Source organism: Prionailurus viverrinus, chromosome C1, assembly GCF_022837055.1.
Source record: "Prionailurus viverrinus isolate Anna chromosome C1, UM_Priviv_1.0, whole genome shotgun sequence".
Lineage (NCBI taxonomy): Eukaryota > Metazoa > Chordata > Mammalia > Carnivora > Felidae > Prionailurus > Prionailurus viverrinus.
The window spans coordinates 159,302,821-159,321,415 of record NC_062568.1 but is presented as its reverse complement, the minus strand read 5'-3'; the positions used below and the strand labels follow the sequence as shown (position 1 = coordinate 159,321,415).

General features: G+C 37.8%; 1 protein-coding gene across 23 annotated transcripts in view; it reads left to right on the top strand.

Annotated features, from left to right (window-relative positions):
- Positions 1-18,595, top strand: part of SGIP1 (SH3GL interacting endocytic adaptor 1) — a 205,230-nt gene that overhangs the window by 162,054 nt on the left and 24,581 nt on the right. The window lies entirely within an intron of this gene.

Here is an 18,595-nt window from a genome sequence, read left to right as displayed (position 1 = left end):
ATCTTCCTGAAAAATATTACAATCACACTCCCTAGCTATTCTTAATGTCTGTATGTAAACTCTGTGGTAAATAAAAAATGTGAAATCCTTTCAGTTAATAACTGAAGGACACAGAGAGCTTTTTTAAATAGCCTAACTTGTTAACATCCAAGTAAAGCTGAACCATAAAAATGTTCCACCCGGCAGATCTGCTGAGGGTTTCAGAATTCACGTTGCTTCTTCATAAAAAATGAGTTTCCCGCTTCTGACTTCAGATGCCAATCTCAAGTCCCAGGTTGTCACCTGTGCTTCTGACTGCCCAGCTATAAATTGAAGGTTCTTACAAACCCCCAACCTGGGTTTAGTAATTTGTCAGAACAGCTCACAGAGCTGAGCTTTACATTCTATTACCAGTTTATTATAAAGGATATGACTCAGGATCAGCCAGATGAAAGACATAGATAGGGCAAGGTTTGGGAAGGGGCATGGAGCTTCCAGGCCCTCTCTGAGTATGCCACCCTTCTAGTACCTTGATGTGTTTATCCAACTGGAAGATCTCCAAACCTCATTGTTCAGGAGTTTGATGGAGGCTGTTTGCATAGGCATGATTGATCATTGGTGAGTAAGTCTATCTCCAGGCTCTCTCCTCTCTCCAGAGGTTGGGGGATGGGACAGAAAGTTCCAATCATCTAATTACATGATTGTTTCTCTCTGGCAAGGAGCCCCATCCTCCAAGAGTCTCCTCATTAGTATAAACTCAAGTATGGCTGAAGGAGGCTTATTTGGAATAACAAAAGACTCCCCCTCTCACCCTTATTACTCAAGAAATTACGGGGAGTTTAGGAGCTCTATTGCCAGGAACTGGAACAAAAGACCAAATATATATTTCTTAATATCGTGGTCAGCGAAATGTTCCCTGTTTTTGCCCTGATGTCCAGGCCAAATTGAACAGGTTGTTAGAGAGGACATGAATGTACAGAATTATATCAGAATTCTATCCATTTAAATAGTTGTGAGACAGCATAAGAGTAGGTGGTATCTTCTATTTTGAGTCACCAAGCAAGGGGTACCTAGCTAGTGAAAAGATCATTTTATTTGGATTCGGCATATCCAGGGTGCTGTTGCTGATGCCAATACTTCTGATGCTGTATCACTGATAAGGCCTTATCATGGACCACATCTTGGGCTAATTACTCAGTATCCATACTCTCATGTAAACCCACACAGTAACTGTATGATGTGGGCACCATTGTTACACTTTACAGATGAGTAAACAGAGTCCCTAAGATTTTAGGTCACTTTCACAAGATAACACAGCTAGTAAGTGAGTGAATTGGTTCAGAGCGAGTTAAGTGTTGAGTTACAAAACCAGTGTTCCCAACTACTATAATTTTCAAATCTTGACTGACCAATAACCATGTAACCTTGAGAATTTAATGCCTCTGAGCCTCTGTTTTATAATAACCACTTTGCAAGACAGGAAAATCAAGTAAGATAGATTTTTTTTTTGTTTGAATGTACTATATAACGTGAAAGGTTTTTGGTTTTATTTTGTTTTTATTAAGACTTTATGTTTTAGAGCAGTTTTATATTCACAGTAAAATTTAGAGGAAAGTATAGAAATTTTCCATATGCACCCTGCCCCCATCATGCACAGCTTCCCGTTATCAACATCCTCCACCAAAGTGGTTCATTTTTTACACCTGATGAACCTACATTCCATACATCATACATCATAATCATTCAAAGACCATAGTTTAGATTAGGATTCATTCTTGGTATTTTATATCCTATGGATTTGGACAATTGTATAATGATGTATATCCACCATTATAATATTCAGAGTATTTTCACTACCCTAAAAACCCTCTGTTCATCTCTCCCCTGGCCCTCAACCCCTGGCAACCACTGATCTTTTTGCTGTCTCTACAGTTTTTGCTTTTCCAGAATGTTATATAATTGGAATTATATGATATGTAGCCTTTTCAGATTGACTTCTTTCACTTAGTAGTATGTATGTAAGGTTCCTCCATATCTTCTTATGGTTTGATAGCTCTGAAAAGTTCTTATTATTCATACTTTGAGTTTGCATTCAAACTGAATGAGGAGAATTAAGGAAAGGGGCCAAAAAAGTTCTGTACCCAAGATGACTTTGTTTCTTGTGTCTACTATTCTCCCGGTCTCCAAAGTAACCCTGTGGGTGTGTGGTGTGACCAAGTCTGGGAGGTTTCTCTTGTATCTCCATCAGACTCACTGATGGTGTATTTTCTTCTCTTATGGCCATAACAGTCCTAAATACATAGATGTTTCTGAAAATGTCCCTCACCCAAAAGAAAATGGATAATTCAATAACTTTAAAATGTGTAAATGTTAGATTGCCTTGATTTGCTCAAGACTGAAGATTTTTTACTCCCCAGCAAAGGAGATGAACCCAGAGTTTGAATTACACATGCCTGGGCACAGAAGTAGATTGTATGATGGCATTTCCCATCTGACTGGGGTTACCAAATAGAGAACTAATGAGGTCAGCACAAAGCTGCAGAAAGAAGAGTTGCCCTATGTAGACAATTTTCAAACCTAAAGCATAAGTTAAATTGTTCCCTTGAGCAACAAAAAGGAACTAAGGTCAACGATGAATAGAATAGAAAAGGTAAAGAATATTCACTCATGCATTCCTCCTTCAGTGGTTAATGAGCTTTCCATGAGTTCCTCGTAACTCCAAGCCCCTATGCAGGAGTGATGGAAGTAAAGCTATATGGTTTCTGCCTTCTAGAAATTCACAAGAAATAGAGGAACAAGGCACTTCCTTATAAAAGGCATACTACAGCAAATGCTGTAATAGTATATAAAAAAGTGCTGGAAATGTATGAATAATGGATAGACTTCTAATCAGGAAGAATCTGGAATAACTTCTGGAAGCAGAGAGACTTGAGCTGGCTGATGTTAAGGGAAAGAGCTTCAGACAGCTAAGAGTATCCCAACTTGAAGAAGTGATTTGAGCAAAGACATTTGGGTGAGCGATGTCTAGATTATATTCAGAACTGGTAAACACTGGGAGAGGAGAGGAATGTTTTTAAAAATATCTTGAAAAGGGGCGCCTGGGTGGCGCAGTCGGTTAAGCGTCCGACTTCAGCCAGGTCACGATCTCGCGGTCGGGGAGTTCGAGCCCCGCGTCAGGCTCTGGGCTGATGGCTCAGAGCCTGGAGCCTGTTTCCGATTCTGTGTCTCCCTCTCTCTCTGCCCCTCCCCCGTTCATGCTCTGTCTCTCTCTGTCCCAAAAATAAATAAAAACGTTGAAAAAAAAATTTAAAAAAAATATCTTGAAAAATAGGTAGAGATCATATTCTAAAAGACTTTATATACTGAGAAAAATTTGAATACAATCCCTATGCAAGGTGAAACTTTTGAGAATTTTATGGGAGAGGAAGGTGGTATGATCATCGTTGACTTTTAGGATTAGAGGCAAGGAGAAATTTGGGGATTTACTGAAGTAGTTCAAGAGTAGTAGGGACAGACAGAATTGTCTGTCAATTGAATTACTTCAATTAAAGTAAATCATTTGAAATCTACTAGGTTGTGGAAAGGAGTGAAACTTCCATCCTGAGACATGGAGAGAGGGGTGCTATTGTAAGCCAGGAGAAAGGGGTCTCCAAGAGTACTAGGATTTGGTTAGAAAAAAATGAGTTGCTTTTGGGACTTCTCAACTTTAAGGCCCACACGTTCCATGTAGATGAGTTAAGGAGTAAACAGACTGTGGAACTTTGGGAGTCATTTGCTTAGAGATAAGGGCTGAATCCATGGAGGCAAGGGTTTAACCTTGGGGTACGCCTGCATTCAGAAGCCATATTGGAAAAAGAATGCATAGTGATTTAGAACTTTCTCTGTTGTATCCTTTCTTTACATAGCCACACAAACACTATATTTTAATTTTTTTAATATCTATTTTTGAGAGAGAGAGAGAGAAGGAGTGTGAGCGAGGGAGGGGCAGAGAGAGAGGGAGACACAGAATCCAAAGCAGGCTCCAGGCTCCAAGCTGTCAGCACAGAGCCCAACATGGGGCTCGAACTCACAGACTGTGAGATCATGACCTGAGCTGAAGTCATATGGTTAGATGACTGAGCCACCCAGGTGCTCCATTAATTTTTAATGCATGGTATTCAGTGGATATGTTTTTGTAGAATATATTACATGCCTAGATCTTTTGCTTATCTTTTGTCTCTCAGTTGTTCACACTCAAGAGAATGCCTAACTGGTTGACCCAGTTGCACATGACTGTTAACCTAAATATCAGGAAAATTGAAGACATCAAGCCTAGAGGGAAAATACCAACTTTCAGATAGCTGTTGTTGCAAATACAAGTCAACATAGAGCTGATGCACTGCCTCCTTTCCCTAACTGCTTCCCTTCAAAGCCTTTGTCCTCTTTGGGTATGTGTCCTTCTCATGTGTCTTACAATCTTTTATCTTTACATCCTTTTTCTTCCTTCTGACACACAGATGTGAACACTCAAAAGTGAACATAATATGAGATGAAGGATACTTTCAGTATTTGTTGTATACATCAAAAACAATGTAATGACTTGTATAAGCCTTTAAAATAATTGAATAATAAATTTTGAATTTCTTTGTTTTTGAATAGAAAGAATTTTTTTGTAGGATACTTCATTTTTCTTCTTCCATATAGTAGGAACTCTATAGTAGGAACTCTTGCAAAATAGTGTAATGTTCCCTACCTATGCCCATAATACACATATAGACATATCTGTCATGTGAGTTTGACTTGAAATACTCTTCATGGTAGCTCCAATATGTACATGCCTAGATGTGCTCATAGTTAATACTCTTTAGCAGGAGTCAGGACTGTCTTCAGATGTTTATATACACATATATATACAAAATTGATCATGATGGATGGATAGCAAAATGCTATGGTTTTCTCTATGCACTAATTCTGCAATAGGTAGGTATGTGATAGGGAAAAGAGTGAACAGATTTGTGGAATAAGGCCTTGATAATATTGCTAGAGGAACAGATATTGTTATGACTATGTTTATTCAATCAGCAAGTGTTTACTGAGTCCCTACTATGTACATGGTACCATGAAAGGCATTAAGTTTACAGTAGTGAACAAGAAAGACAGGTTTATATCTTCATGGAGCATGGAAGTCAGACATTAAACAAGTAGCTACAATAATGTGCAGAGATTGTTATATCTGGGAGATAGGTATTTTGGAGGCACCCGATGGAGACCTAGCCTGGCCTAGAAGTTAGGGAGAGCTTCCAAAAGAAAAGATGAAAGTCTACATAGAGTCTGCTTTGAAGAGATATAAAATGTTGCTGAGTTAGAGTTCTGATATAAAATCTTATGTAATGCAGAAATGTTAACCTAAAGGTATATTGGGTATTATTCTAGATATTGAGAATAGTAAAAAAGTCTCCAATTGACTTATATCCATTTGCTTTCAGCACATACACATGTACACACGCACACGCACACACACACGCACACAAATAAAGAAAATATATGTTATATATATGTGTATATATACACATATACATGTATATGTGTATATATACATATACATATATACATATACATGTATATGTGTATATATACATATACATGTATATGTGTATATATACATATATACATATACATGTATATGTACACATATATGTATATGTATATATACATACATATACATACATATGTATATACATACATATATATACATACATATATATATGTATGTATATATATATAAAGAGAGAGAGAGAATGTATATAAACATATATATGGAGAGAGAGGCAAATGTGTGTGTGCACATATGCGCATCCCCACATTGGCTCTGGCATTAGCCTCAGCTATAGGTAACTTACTCAACCCCTCTAAGTCTCAAGTTTCCTCCTATGGAAATTGGAGTAACAATGGCATCTAGTGCATAAGGTTGTTGTCAAGATTAAATTGTCAAGTACTGAGGTCAGTGCATGCGAAGCACTCAATAACCATTAGCTATTAGCAGTATTCTCCAACTTCATACTTCCCTTGCTTGTAACATGGCTGTGTTTTGTTTAGTTTTTGTCTGCTTTGGAGAAGATTGGATTGTAGCACTCTAGTCTCCTTCCACACAAAACATGTGGCAACTTGACATGGCCTCCCCTTGTCAGCAGGGACAAGGAGCAATCTTTCCCCCACTGCTTATGGAAGAAGAGAATGATTTGGAAGCAGAATGCATCATCCTCCCTGCTATACACCCCCTGCTTCCTCCAGAGCCTATCATTAAACCTGACTTGTTGAGACTAATGATCTGCCTGGTGATACACTCCTCAGGGTGCTGTGTTAATGCTGATGGGAGATGTGGGAAGAAAATCTGTTACCGTCTCTTTTATGAAAGGATTTGTAAATCATGGCATTTCAGCATATTTGACAAGGAATTTCAAATTCCCTGAGAAGAGAATGGAGAAGCTAAGAATCGCCAGGGGGACTGCTTTACCTTTGCAGAGTTGCAGAGCTTTCTTTTCATTATTATTATGTGTCCTATAAGAAGAGCTATCCATAAATTAAGGCTGCCCATACCATTGTACTCTGGACTCTGGCTACCCCAGACAGAGGATAACCCCTGACCACCCCTTCAGAGAGGAAAGCTGGCATATTGAATGAAGAAGTGGTTCAAAGAGGTCATGTCAAGACTCCAGAGAATCTCCCATTTCTTCTTTTTCTTTTTTTTTTTTAGGAGAGCACGAGAGAGCAAGTACAAGCGGGGAGAGGGGCAAAAGGCGGGGAGGGGGGGGTGGAGAGAGAGAGAGAGAGAGAGAGAGAGAGAGAGAAAGAATCTCAAGCAGGCCCCATGCTTAGCATGGAGCCCAACGCGGGGCTCAATCCCACATTCCTGGGATCATGACCTGAGCCCAGATCAAGAGTCGGACACCCAACTAAATGAGTCACCCAGGTGCCCCAAGAGAATCTCCTATTTCTAAGCTATTTCATGTGTGTGGAATGAATATATTTAATAAGCACCACAAATAGCCATAAGAGATTTTAGTTATTTGTGAAAGGCCTTTGTAAACTATAAAGTACTATACATATGTAATCATTTCCTAAAATAATAATTGGCATTAATGAATATTTAATATGTGCTAAGAATTTTGCACTCATTACTGCATTTATTAACTCAGAGATTGATTTGGACTCATCAAGATAAGGCATTTAAGGCAAAGCTTTAAGAGAAGCTGTTGCCCTTAAGATTTCCACCCTTTTTTGTCTTCAGCTATTTTGCAACATGCATGTGGTAATAATTTCTGCTAGAGCATGGACTGTTAGCAGACAGGAGTTTTCATGGACTTGTTCCACTTCTTCTGGCTATGCTGTATTCAGTCACCAGGACATGAGTAAATTTGGCCTTGGGTTTCTTTTCCTGCTGGCACACATTCACACAGTGTGTGCTATTTACAATTGTGTTTCTTGGTTTCATATTCAAAATAATTACTGCATGCCTTCTCGTACAATCTGATTTAGAGGCTTGAAATATGCCTCTGAGAACACAAAAGGTTATTCTGGAGAAGTGTCACAAAGGAGCAAGGGTGACATTAATTTTTCAAGGATGTGTTGGTGACTTTCAAGAGCTGCCATTGTCATTGTTAAGCATGAGCCTGGGAAGAGGAATCATGAGTTATTTAATGTTGATTACTCCTTTCCTTAGATTTTGCCTTTTTTGGACTCTGCTCACGGCCCATTCCCCATGATACTGGCAGTTCACATTACAGGCTTTCAGACAGTCAGATTACAATAATATTTTTCATGCCTCTCCATTCATAAATATCAGCCTTCTAGGGGAATAACTTTTAGTAGTGTCCAAAATTACCAGCATCCATTTTCAGAGTGTAAGAACAAGAACTATTCAAGAAATAAATAACGGAGAAATGTAGAAACCCCAGTGATATTTGAGATCTAACTTCCAATTTCTGTTCATATTTTTTGCCACAATATCAAAGTAATGCAGCCTCTTTTTAGAAAATTTAGAAAATCGGAAAAATATAAAGAAAATAAGTCTAATAATCATAGGTAACCCTTGTTACCATTGGTGTATTTCATTTCCAAAGTTTTTCATGTGATGTGACTGTGTGTGTGTGTGTGTCTGCATGTATAGTGTATATTTTCATAATTATGCATCCTTTTATTTTAGTATATGATAATGTCCACCATGCTATTAAAATGTATTTTACTATTTTAATGTTTATTTTTGCGAGAGAGCAAGCAGAGGATCCAAAGCAGACTCTGCTCTGACAGCAAAGAATCTGATGTGGAGTTTGAACTCACGAACCATGAGATCATGACCCGAGAGAGCCAAAGTCAGACATTTAACTGACTGACCCACCCAGGAGCTCCTCTTAATATGTATTTTAAAACAGCTCATAGTGGGGCAGCTGGGCCACTCAGTTACGTGTCTGACTTTGGCTCGGGTCCTGATCTCGCAGCAGGTGGGTTTGAGCCCTGCATTAGGTTCCGTGCTGACAGCTCAGAGCCTGGAGCCTGCTTCGGATTCTGTGTCTCCCTCTCTCTCTGCCCCTCCCCTGCTTGTTCTCTCTCTCTCTCTCTCTCTCTCAAAAATAAATATTAAAAAAAAACTTTTTATAAAAGAACTTAAATGTTCTCACACACACAAAAATGTAAGGCAATGGATGTGTTAATTAACCAGATGGAAGGAATCCCTTCACAATATATATGTGTATCAAATCATCATGATGTACACTTTAAATTTATTATAATTTTATTTCTCAATTATACTTCAATAAAGCTGAAGGGGAAAAAAGAGCCTAGAACTATAAAAATCATGAACCGCAAGATGGTGACCTGAGCCAAAGTCAAGACACTTAACCAACCGAGCCACCCAGGCACCCCAATGGTAGCCATTTCAGTTGCATTTTACCATATGCAGAATGTGTGTGTGTGTGTATATTCATGTATGTGCGCATATATATACATGTATATGTACATATACATCTGTATAACCATGCTAATTGTTCCATAGTATTATATACATGTACTTATATTCTGTGAAGGGATATTTAGGTTTTTACCTTTTTATTGCTATTATGTAAAATGATGCAATGAGCAGCCTTAAACCTATATCCTCATTACTTGTCTTAATTTATCCTAAAGATAAATTGCTAAAAATGGAATTGCAATGTTAAAGGGTATGCACATTTTAAACATATTTACTACATTACTGCCAAATGTGTCTCCAAAAATTCATACCACCATTATGATTAACAATTTTTCCATGCCCTTATCAACACAGTTATATCAATATTTTCCCTTTTTCCAGCCTAATTGGGAAAATGTGATATGTGACTGTTTTCTGCTCCATTTTAATTACTGAAAACTTGTTAACATCTGCGTAACATTTCATTGTCATGAATCACGATTTATTACACTTCAATTATTAGGCGTTTAAATTGCTCCAAGTTTTCCCATATGCAATGACATCTTTGCATATAATTCTTTGGCCTGAAGATATTTTCTTAGAATAGATTCTTTTTTTTTTTTTTGTAACGTTTATATATTATTGAGAGACAGAGAGATACAGAGCATGAACAGGAGAGGGGCAGAGAGAGGAGACACAGAATCCGAAGCAGGCTCCAGGCTCCGAGCTGTCAGCACAGAGCCCGACACGGGGCTCAAACTCACCAACTGTGAGATCATGACCTGAGCTGAAGTCAGATGCCCAACTAACTGAGCTACCCAGGCACCTCTAGAATAGATTCTTAAAATTGGAATTATGGGCTAAAATTGTTCAGCTTTTAAACTTTTTTTTTTAATGTTTATTTATTTTTGAGACACAGAGAGAGACAGAGCATGAGCAGGGAAAGGGCAGAGAGAGAGACACACAATGCAGAATCCGGAGCAGGCTCCAGGCTTTGAGCTGTCAGCACAGAGCCCGACACAGGGCCCAAACTCATGAGCCATGAGATCGTGACCTGAGCTGAAGTTGGACACTTAACTGACTGAGCCACCCAGGCACCCCAAAATTGTGCAGCTTTTAAAAGCTCGTGGTACACATTGTCAAGTGGCCTTCTAGAAAGGTTATGCCAATTTTTACTTCCATTAACATGATTTTGCAGTGCCTATCTCACCAAGTGTTGGTTTAGATCTTTTCTAATCTGAAAGGGTAAAAATTTATCTCTTCCTGTTGCATTTCTTTGGTAACTAGTGAGGCTGAGCTTTTCGTATTTTTTTTAGCCACTTATGGTTTTTTGATGAATGTCCTGTTCCTGTTTAAAAATCGTCATGTTTCCTGCTTGTACTTGAGAAAGACTCTCGCAGGCTAAACGCTCATGTTGTCAACTCCCAGGCCATACACTAGCCACCACTTCTCTAAAAAGACACACCGGACTTTGCACAGGAAAATGTACTCCCTCTACCCAAACGTGCTCGAATGTCTTTTTTGGAACCTCTAACTCTTCCCATTCCTTAATAGACTCCTTGCTCATTCTCTTGGTGTCTTGGACCTGTGTCGCCATCCCCTACCATCGTATTCTCACCTTGCTCCTGTTTGGTTTGAAGCCTGAGCCAGGCTCGCTCCACCTTCTCTGACTATATCAAATCCGCCGACTATATTCACCTCCTCCCTGCCTCAGCTCAGGGACTGCTCATGTTGTTCATGGAAGAATACCTCTCCGGGCTTGACCGAGCGCTCCAGCCTTTCTTTCCTGTATATTCTTCCTTTGTATGTAAGGTTCTTTCTAGATATTTTTCCAAGTATCTTGACTAAATCACAATCATTCTGGCACTGCAGATATTATTTACTCAGCATAAGTTTGAAGAAAGAAACTATTATCGTTTAGCAAAACTGGTGCTTTAAGTTTTTCCCAAGAGAGATGATGAGGTGTACAAGGACTTTCACGTCCATGGCTCTTTTAAAACTGGAAACCAGTGGAGCTCAAGCTTCTTTTCATTATCCCCTCCTCTTACCCAGGGAGTCATGTTAGATTTTTGTTTTCCCCTAATTGCTCCTCAGTAGAATTTTAATATCACAGATGTACTATACATCTGGATGTGTACTCTATGTGTATCCATGTGCTTTATACATAAAAAGGTAAGATTTTTTTGCCTTCCCCTAAAAGCCAATTTCCATACCCTTTGGGGTGGTACTACCCCACTGAGGATGCATGCTGTGCACCCAGCTGGATCTTGGAGCAAAGTTCACTAACATGAATGGGCAAACATTGATAATATAAGGTAGGGTTTAAGAATGCAATTGGGGGCATCTGGGTGGCTCAATCGGTTAAGCTTCGGACTCTTGATTTTGGCTCAGGTCATGATCTCAAGGTTGCGGGATTGAGCTCCACGTCAGGCACCATGCTGAGCGTAGAGTCTGCTTAGGATTCTCTCTCTCTTTCTTTCCCTCTGCCCCTCTCCCCTGCTCTCTCTCTCTGTCTCTTTCTCTCTCTCTCTAAAATAAAATTAGGGAAAAAAAGAATGCAGTTGAAGTTAGATCTGATTTTCAGTCCCAGCACTTCTACTTACTGTAGAGCAAGTTCCTTGAACAGATTATGTAATTTTCTAAGATTTGATTCCTTCAATGCTAAAATGTACATAATGTTGGATTGTACCTCAAAAAACTGTTTGAGACTAGAAGACAAAATGCATATAAAGTATCCAGCACAGTGGCCATCACACTTAAGTGCTCTATATAAATTAGCTCTTGATATCATTATTCATGTTCTTTGTATACCATGCTGTAGCTGGCTCAGCCTTGTGGGGTCAAACAAAATCTTAGTAATGTCTGTATGAAATTGTCTAGGATTTGGTCAGGCGAGTCCTCATACTGAAAACATTTTCATTATGGCTTTGTCTCCCACCTTGTGTCCATATTTAACTATAGTCCTTGTGTTGGATATGGTTGATGTAACTTTGATGATGAATACAAAGTATAATATTTTTATTTTCTGAGTAAAAAATATTATTTTAGGAGGTTAATGAAAGACGGCATTAATGTTGGATGATGGTTTGGGAACTGTAAGCAAAGACCCAATTTGAAGAACATTCTCTATAAAACATGACAAAAATGTCAACTGATCATGTTTCTGGACTGAGTGGAATTTGAAAAGTAGGAAATACACCTCAGCATTGATATATATATCCGGGCAGGTGAACAGGGACTTACAAGGGGAAAGACTGAAAATAATTCTAATCCCATTTACACACCCAGAATTCAGTATCCTTAATACTTCTCTGTGCAAGCTGACTTTCTTAAGTGTGTTCCTCATTTTCATAAAGGAAATGTCTTGCACACTGAAAAGCATGTAACAGATACAATTCACACAATGCCACTGTGAGGCAAGACTAGGCCTCTGAGGCTCCTTCTATGGAAGAAGCATGAAGTTAAGTGGACTTACACTTGTATCCTGACTCCCCCATCTACTGTCTGAGAATATGGGCAAATGACTCTTTTTTCAGACCCGCTTTCTTGATCTGTAATAGGTGGTAATGTCTATTTGGCACAGGATTCTGGTGGTAATTAAATGATGTGCTATGTGTAAAGCATAAAAGACAGTGTTTAGCTCAGGGCAGGTACTCAGTAATACTGATGCCTTTTTTTTATAAGGTTTGCCCTTTTTCCTTTTTATTGGCACACAGCAAGTAAGTTGATGCTATTTATCTCGGGATATGAGAAACCCAAGTAGCAACTGGGGAAACAACTTTTAGAAGCCTCTGGTTTTATCATCTATAAAATAGTGATAATAATCTGTGTTTTTTTCCCTTAAAGGTGTGAGGGTTCACGTAAGGTAATACATGTAAAACATTTAGCAAAGTCCTTAGAACAAAAGTGTATGCTCAATTTAGCTCTCATGCCAGCATTATTATTTATTAGATTAGGCTAGAGCGTTTATTAGGCTACCAAAAATTCTAAAATAGACAAAAACATACAAATATACCAAAAATATACAAAATAATTAATGTATAGAGTGCAGCATACACACAAACATATATACAACATACATATAGTTCATATAATTTAAACCAACATACAAATATTTATTTGCATATACTTGCATATTTGTATATGTATATATGCATATGTACAATATACACATATTTATTTCATATAATTTAAACCAACTACTTTATGTAAAATTGTAACACTCAAAGATGTACAGAAGAAAAAAATAGAACATTTTTTATGTAATAACTTTCTTTTGACTCCTTTTCTTACAAACCCATCCTAAATTTTTTTGAAAAAGTAACATTGCTTTGTTAATCATCACTTCAGCTAAGATTCACAAGGTCACAAGAGCACAAGTTACCTTCTCAAGTTAAGCTCTCTGGATACAATTCTTTCTACTGACTAAGAAGTTGTAATCTCTTTATCATCTCTGGTGTGTTACATGCATGCAGTGTTGAGGAGAGCCTGAAACAATGTATTATATATTGTGACTGCCAGGCAGATTTTTCCTTGTTGTTCATGGTAATGGCTATCATTTACTGAGCATTCATTATGTGCAGAAAACTCTTCTCCAAAGTGTGATTATTGGCATCTTTGCAGTTATTGGATTTTGTAGGAAAGTGAAGACCAATATGACATGGAAGTATTTATTTATAACATTAGTCCAAATTCTAACATCAATTTTCATAAATGAACACTGGCATCTATAGCATGCATCCCTATTCACTACATAAATGCAGTCAATCAGTTTCTCCATAAATGTCTGATCTTACAAACAATAGACATCCAGTGCAAATACAGTGCACATTTGTTGAAAAGTGGGATTGCCGATCGTAGGATAAATACAGGATTCTATAAAGTCAATGAAAGCAATGGTGTAAAGATCTTTAGGTTATACTCAAAGTCATTGTCAGTTGAGGGTTTAGCAAAAATAAAACTATTAATAAGTAAAGAAGAAAAGAAAGCTTACATCATACGCACTTCAAAAAAAATCAAGACATGGAGAGGCCCTTAGAAATTTTATAAAACTCTCAATTACCTCTGCAATAACAGCTCGCTTTATGATCATGAATCAAAGCTGAATCTGAACCTAGATTGGTATGTAAATCTCTCATGCAATTTTATCAGAAAAGTGAACCGTTTTCTTAAAATACCAACACAAATAATTTTTGTTCATTTTAAGAACTCAGTAATTATTTGTGTTAAGTAATTACACAAGTAATTTTAAGAACTCAGTAATTACTGTGTTAAGAGATTTTTTTTCACAAATTTAGTCTATGACAGTTTGAGTCCCAGTCAAGCCTTTTATCACTACACACTATGAAATTTTAGGAACCGCATAAATACATTCATGTTTAAGTGATTTTTTTTTCTGATACTGACTATCCTTAGATAACAAGGACATTCTACATCATCATATTAAATTATCGCAACATCTGTAGGAGGTACCATCTCCATTTCACAAAATGATGAAGCTGGATGTCAGAAAGGTTAAGGAATTTGCTCAAGGTCACACAGTAAAGTCAGGATTCAAATGTATTTCAATCTGATTCCAACATTCTTTGTCTCTATGACTACACCACATCGGATATCATCTGCAAATTATCATAGAATTGAATATAATTGTCTTTTTATTAAATTATCATAGAATTAAATATAATTATCTTTTTATTAATGCTAACTAATTTGAACCACTTAAAAAAAAAAAAGCTAACCCAGCTCCCACTACTTTATAGAACTCTTGGAATTTCTTCCATCTTCATTTATGTGTTCTGAGACTTTCTGTTCCTTCCATCTGTTGGTTCCATCTCCAGCATTCCTGCTTGTGGACATACATAAGGCTCATTTCCCTCCTGCCTACAGCAGGCCTGGAGGAATGAGCAGTTATTTGGGTTGCTAGGCTGCAAGGGTAGAAGGGTCTTCAAACAAACAAGACCGCCCTCTCCTGCTGTTGATGCTTCAAGTTGTGCCTTCAGAGCGACTGTTTCCTACCCCAGATGAACAGAAGGTAAAGCTTGTTGTTCTTCTGACGCCTGGGCTTTTACGAGTGCAAGCCCTCTCTACAGTCGGATGAGGTTGCTAGCACCAATATCAGTGTTCTGGTTTAATGGAGATTCAGCTGGAATAACTGACCTGCCCAAGGTCAGATATGAACTAAGCAGCACAGTCAGGACTGAATGCCACACCCTCTGACAGTCCTAGATTGTTCACTGTAACAGCAAAGCAGCAGGACTGAAAATATAGGTTACCTGCTCTCTGAATTTGAGCTAGTTACTTAAGTTCCCAACTCTTCCTTGGTAAGAAAGGGTTGTTAAAGATAGCCCCTATCTGCTGAGGCAGTTGTGTGAATGAAAGGAGATAGTCCAAGTGAAGCATCACACGATTTTGGCACAAAGTGAGGACACAGTAAACAGTAGTTACTACCATTTATTGAGCACATAGAGACAAATGCTACAAACACCACTCAGGGAAGCGCTACTTTGACATAAATGCATATTACATTTAAAACAACTGAAAATAAAGTCCTCTTCATGAGCAGGTTTTGATGTGAAAAAAACTTCTTTCAATATTGCAAAGTGGAAAACACTGTACACAAAATGAAGAAGAGGGTACAGAAAAGGGAGGTGAGCCCCTGCTCAGGTTTGCTTTGGGCATACCTTGATTACATGCTTCACCTCCATGCCAACGACTGACTGGTGGCAGTGTGGGACCAGACAGCTGTCAACCCGGCACGCAAGCATTCATTTATTTGTAAAGTTTGCCTTCTTGTGCTCAATTTCTATACCCGAGTAGTTTGCTTCCTCTTTTCCTCGCTTTTTTTTTTGTATCTTTCTTAAAAATCTGTCTCTCTCTCTCCCCCTTCCTCCTTTCATATGTTTACATATACAATCTATACTCCACACTTACACTCATATTGCAATTGACTGTTCAGGAAATGCTTCACCAAATTAATGACCTTTTAAAGATATCATATCGTTGTGAGGATTTAATTCTTTTTTAGCCTTAGGTTTTGTGTGTGTGTTTGTGTGTGTGTGTGTGTGTGTGTGTGTGATGTTGCTTGGTAATGAGAGTCATAGAAGACTGTCTTTGAGAAAATATTACCACATACTGACCCTTATGTGCCTTTTTCCAGTTCTCATAACTCCCCAAGTGTGCATGCCAATTGCTTTCCGAGACTCTAGAATTTCTATTTTGTCAAAAATCCACAGCTAGTGGGACAGCTAGTGGGGACACCACAGATTCGCCATCAAGTGCCTAACATAATTTTGTTCTGACTTCTGTGCTGTCAGAACAGAGTAGGTAAGAATGTGGGATCCAGAGTCAGTCAATCCTAGGTTTGCATCTCTTTTGTTCATACTGCTTACTAACTGGGTAACTGTGGACAAGGCTACTGCGTGGCTCAGAATCTCAAAATTCTCATCTATAAAACGAGGACAATAATGATGGTTGCCTTATGGGGATGTTATCAAAATAAAGAGTTAATATAAGTAAAGCTCCTTGAATAGTTCTTGGTATGCAATAAGAAGTACAGATGTTTTCTTTGTTACTACGACTGGTTTTGTTAGAGTCAGGACCTAGAATCGAATTTTAGCTGTACTGCTTTCTAGCAGGGTGACTTGAGCTAGTGAAACAGAGATAATTATATGGAACTTGTTCATCTCTTCAGTGTATAAAGAAAAAAAGCCATCTTAGTGTTTGACATTTTATTATGTTGAAAGATATACATAATAAATACTGTCTTTACCTTGAATTCTTTTAAAATAATCATTAACAGTAGCATAATAATTATAATATTAAACTGTGCTCTAACTTCATATAGTGCCTTTTATCTTTCACTTATGTCCATACTACAAGCTCCATGAAGGGAGGGTCATAACACTCAGCACTTAGCAGGGTGCTTAATTATTACAGGGATTCACATTTGAACGAATGAAAGAAAACATGCATTCAACCAGCTTTTATGTCCTAATGGTCCAAGCATCATATCAAGCAACTTTCACATATATAATAGCCACCTGTGTGATCTGCAAGAAAACTAAGTATGCATGCACAGAATTCATTGTTCTTATGATAACAGAATCTTAGTGATAGAAGAAACCTAAAATTACTAGTCTATCTCCGTGCTCAGTGAAGAATACCATTTGTGATATCATCTTTCTCTGTTTTCTGCCTAAATAACTACTCAGCTTCAAAGAACCAACTCTAATTCAACAACCTTGGAAAGTTTACCCAGAAAAAAATAACAACAACAATAACAACAATAGCATGTTTTTCAAGTGCACACTATGCTAAGGACTCCACAAATATTATTCCATTTGATGTTCACCATGAGCCTTCAACATAGATACTACCATTATCTGTTCTATTTTAAAGAGGAGAAACAGAGTTACAGATTAAATAGCTTGCCCCTAGTCATACAGATTGTAAGTGAAGCAGCCAGAATTCACACCCAAGTGTACATGACTCCAGAGCTGAAGTTTCCTCTTGTTAAATCGCAGAACAGCCTCCCTGTACTGCTCACTTAGCAATTAATTTCACAGTGAAGTAATCTCATAGTACCATCACCTGAACCATTAAGCTCTCACTTGCATATGTTACTGTTATTCGATTTTCCAAATGTTTATCTTATTTCCTGAAAGTTTCCGTATTTGCATTCCCACCACTATTTTGCACGTAGTGGAGGGTCTGTAAATGTTTCACAGATCCGCTCAAACCTTCAGTGAAGGTATACTGTTTTCAAAGAAGCTTATCTTTGTGTTAGAAAATTGTTCCTACAGTTAAAGAAAATTAAGTGCCTATAAACAACCTAAAATCACAGAATCCTGAAACAGAGACTCTTTGGTCTATTGCCTTCATTTTATGATTGAGAAAACCAAAAGTAAATTGATTTTCCCAAGACCACAAAGCTGCTAAGTTGTAGAACCATGGCCATGAATGCTGGTCCCTTGAGTCACTGTCTGATTATATTATGTGAGATCTTTGAAAATAGTTTCTAGGCCTGTCTTAGTCCTCTTAAGCCATGAGGCTTAAATTTCTCACCATCTTAGACTCTCCTTGTTTTAGTCCAGTTTTCCAATAATCATGTTAACAGATACTGTCACAGTTACTGAAGGGGAACAGAAGCTTTTGTTCTTTATTAATAGCATTTTCATTGAGTATAAACTTTATGTGCAATAATCTGACATTGTTAGGAATAAAAAATTTATCTGCCTTATGTTTTGGTCATCCACCTTGCGGTAATAAAACTTATATATCTTATGGAAATAATTAAAAAGGAAAAGAAGACCAATTTATACAAAGATGGATTTAGAATAACTGCTACCTAGAAATGGCCCAACATTTGGAGACCATAGAATAATACAAACTTGTCAAAAATGGTGTGGAGAACAGATAGAAATAAGGAAAATTATGAAATAAATGGAAAAAGTAACAAAAATGGCATTAACTGCAATGTATCAGGATGCAAAAAACCTAGAATTGTAAACTTTGGATCCTTTGAGGTAAAAGGGTTCTTTGTAAAGTTTTGATGTTTTCTTCTGTCCTTATAGATTAAATATAAATAGGGGCTATAGTGCCCATAGGAAACATAGCTTGAATATAGGATTTCCGGAGGGAATGGGGGTAGGTGGGTCATGAAGGATAGGCATGGGTCAGACTGCATGTCTTAGT